Source organism: Coffea arabica, chromosome 4c, assembly GCF_036785885.1.
Source record: "Coffea arabica cultivar ET-39 chromosome 4c, Coffea Arabica ET-39 HiFi, whole genome shotgun sequence".
Taxonomy (NCBI): domain Eukaryota; kingdom Viridiplantae; phylum Streptophyta; class Magnoliopsida; order Gentianales; family Rubiaceae; genus Coffea; species Coffea arabica.
This window is the reverse complement of record NC_092316.1, coordinates 43,472,504-43,475,562: the sequence shown is the minus strand read 5'-3', so window position 1 is coordinate 43,475,562 and position 3,059 is coordinate 43,472,504. Positions and strand designations below refer to the sequence as shown.

The 3,059-nt window shown below is 34.9% G+C and overlaps 1 long non-coding RNA gene across 1 annotated transcript; it reads right to left on the bottom strand.

The window, feature by feature from the left end:
* Positions 1–1,337: 1,337 nt before the first annotated feature.
* Positions 1,338–2,654, bottom strand: LOC113740422 (uncharacterized). The gene is made up of 3 exons (XR_003460461.2): positions 2,587–2,654; positions 2,098–2,213; positions 1,338–1,611 (listed from the first exon to the last, which is right to left on the bottom strand). It is a non-coding gene; the product is annotated as an uncharacterized lncRNA (long non-coding RNA).
* Positions 2,655–3,059: the final 405 nt, after the last annotated feature.

Genomic DNA, 3,059 nt, shown 5'->3' with positions numbered 1-3,059 from the left:
CATGGTCGAGGCTTTACTTTCATATTTTGCTGGTTTCTGAGTTCTACAACTGGGCATCTTATTAGCTACCATAGACAATTTTGCAAAGACTTTGAGCACTGCTTTGAAACCCAACATTCATAAGACCATCATTGCATACAACAATCAAGCATGCGGACATAGGAAATCAAAACAAAAGGGGGCCAGGAGACTCAGATTTCTGCTGCAACTTTGCAGCCCATCCCACGCCAGTATTTCGCACAAGATTCTAATAAAACTCATTGATTTATCATCACAATTCACATATATACCCAGATCACCATTTCAAGCACAAGTCTAAACCGCAAGTCAGGTTCATTCAGAAAAATTTCACCAGTTTCGGATTCCATTATCAAACGAGAAGATTATGCAACCCAGGCTTCAAACAAACTAAATACAACCTGTAGCTTATTCCATTAATCACCAAACCTAGCATCAATATTGTATAAACACGAAGAAAAAAACCCAAGAAACTGATACTTGTTCATTGCTGAGTTTCAAGACATGTTCATCATATCAGCAGCAAAAATTTTCTGCGTTTGTGTGTCAATTCTGGTGATGTATGAGCAGCTAAGGATAAAAAGAGATCACCTTTAACTTCTGGTGGAGACAGGAACGCAGAGTGGATGAAAAGATTTCTTCCACTGTAGAGATTCGAAGCTGCAAATTTGGTACTCGGGCTCTCCCTTTCTTTTCTTTCGCCTGAAGCTCTTCTCTCCTCTGGTTTGTTCAACCGTCACTCTCCCTTTGGTCTCTTTCTTTTGTCGTCACAACTCTCAGATTTCTATTCCCTACTCTCACTCAGCCGTTCTTTCCCTCAGCCGCCAACCACTACAAGAAATTTGGTCATCAGTGACAACAATATGTCATCACAAGACATAGAAATGTTGTCACTAATGACTTTTATTGATGACTTTTAAGTTGTCACAGAGTCGTCACTATATCTCCGTGGGTAAAAGTATATAGTGACAACACAAAAAGTCGTCAGTGAATGGTTGTCATTAGTGACAACAATATGAAAGAGTTTTATTGACGACTTAGCATGTTGTCAGAGATGTATTGATCAAGGTTGTCACTGAAAAGTGTCAGAAGTTGTCACTTATATGATCTACTTATTGACAATATTTGTTGTCACAATTGAAGTTTGGAGTTAGTGACAAGCTTTGTTGTCACAAAGAGTTTTTGATTCTTGTTATGCAACAGCTCTTTTTTGTAATTAGTGATCTTTAACACTGTCAGCTCCATTTCAATAAACTCACAATTTAGCATGGTAAATTATTTATCTAAAATAAATTGAAAGAAGTAATCTAAACAATCGATAATCAAAAGTAGTTGTTGCATTAGGCTACATGCCAATATAGCATATTAAGTACTCAAATGTCATATTGAGGTGCACATTACCCAACAAAGGTCTATAAAAGTAACATTGTGCCCAAATATCACATATTCATAAGGTACGTTTACAAAAGGAATTAATTTTAAGAAACCAAAGAACATCCAAGCGGACCCTTGCATGAGAAATTGACTTTGTCTTCAACGTCCTTCAGTCATTGCTATAGATAGCTCCCAAAATTTTGTTTAAATAGCATTTATCTGTAACAAAGTAGTAAAACAAGTAGATAAGGGGAGGATTAAAACACTGAAGGAGAAGTAACAATACTTAGGTTGTTTAGCTAAAATATGCAAATCCAATAAGAACCTCAATAATTAAAGCTGTACATTCAAAATCAGCCCCAAACTATTGCACAAAATCAGCTCAAGAAATAAGTACTGCTATGAAACTTCAGCTTCAAAGGAATAATATAACAAGTTGATAATGCAACAAGCACTGCTATAAGTACTGCTATGAACAATATAACCAATTGATAAGACTACAAGCACAACACTAAAGGAAAAGCAACTTTGATTCGCTTGCTTAGCTAAACATTCAAATATACTAAACTGAACTAAACCCAAACAATCCAAAGTAATGAATAGCAGAGGATACAACGTGTCAAGTATGATAACCAAAGTAATATCAATCACGATACAAGGAGTCGAGCTATCCATTCATATAGGAGAAACTGAGGCAATGTGTACCTCATTTATATAAGAGAAACTGATGCACTGGGTATCGTGAGAAAGATGTCTATGGGTTGCTCAATCTTTACAACCCATTTCTCCAAACCACTAGAGGATGAATACATGGAGTGGTACTGCATAAACAATATTAACATTATCAAAATCCATATACCCAAATTACTCCAATCACAAAAACAACTAAAAACTACTGAAAAGCATTGGCATTGCCATGTAAATGCTTGTTAAAGCAGTAAATATTGTAAATTGCAAGACTTAATAGCTACCATCCAAGGTCAGAACTCATCACTATCCTAGCTTGTGCTCAAACACATTACCTCAATAACACCATCATATCGTACAAAACTCAAATCACTTAAATATTTCAGAACAACATATGCTAAGCTTAGAGAGCACAAATTTCTATAATGAAAGATCCAAAGTTCAAAACTTTCAAAGTCAAATAAGAGAACTTTAAAAGCAGCAAATTAAAGAAAACAATTAAGTCACCTATTCGATAATCTTCATTGCCACTCTATCTTTAACACTCCGTCGTAGCTTCAAGAATTCAGTATTGCTTCAGATCTAACAAAGTAAATACTCATCATCAATTCAAGTAAATAATAAGCTGAACATAACTATGAAAAATAATATGTTTGTTGAGAAAAAAAATTACCTCATAGCCAGTGGCATCAGATTGGCTATTGATTTATCAGGTACATTTATTTTTTCAAGAAAGAAAAACAAGCACCCTGTCCTCTTCACCATATCTTATTTTATGCCCTAAGGTAGAATACTCTGAAAACCATTTCAAATTACACTTCAAATCACAAACTACTCCTAAGTATAAACTACTTTGCCATACTTAAGTAACCAAAACTGAATTGCATGGAGATAAAAGATAATTAAGGTAAGAACATAGATGATAATTTGAACCAAAAAGCACAGGAATTACCCATCCACAATGGCATAACATATGTATA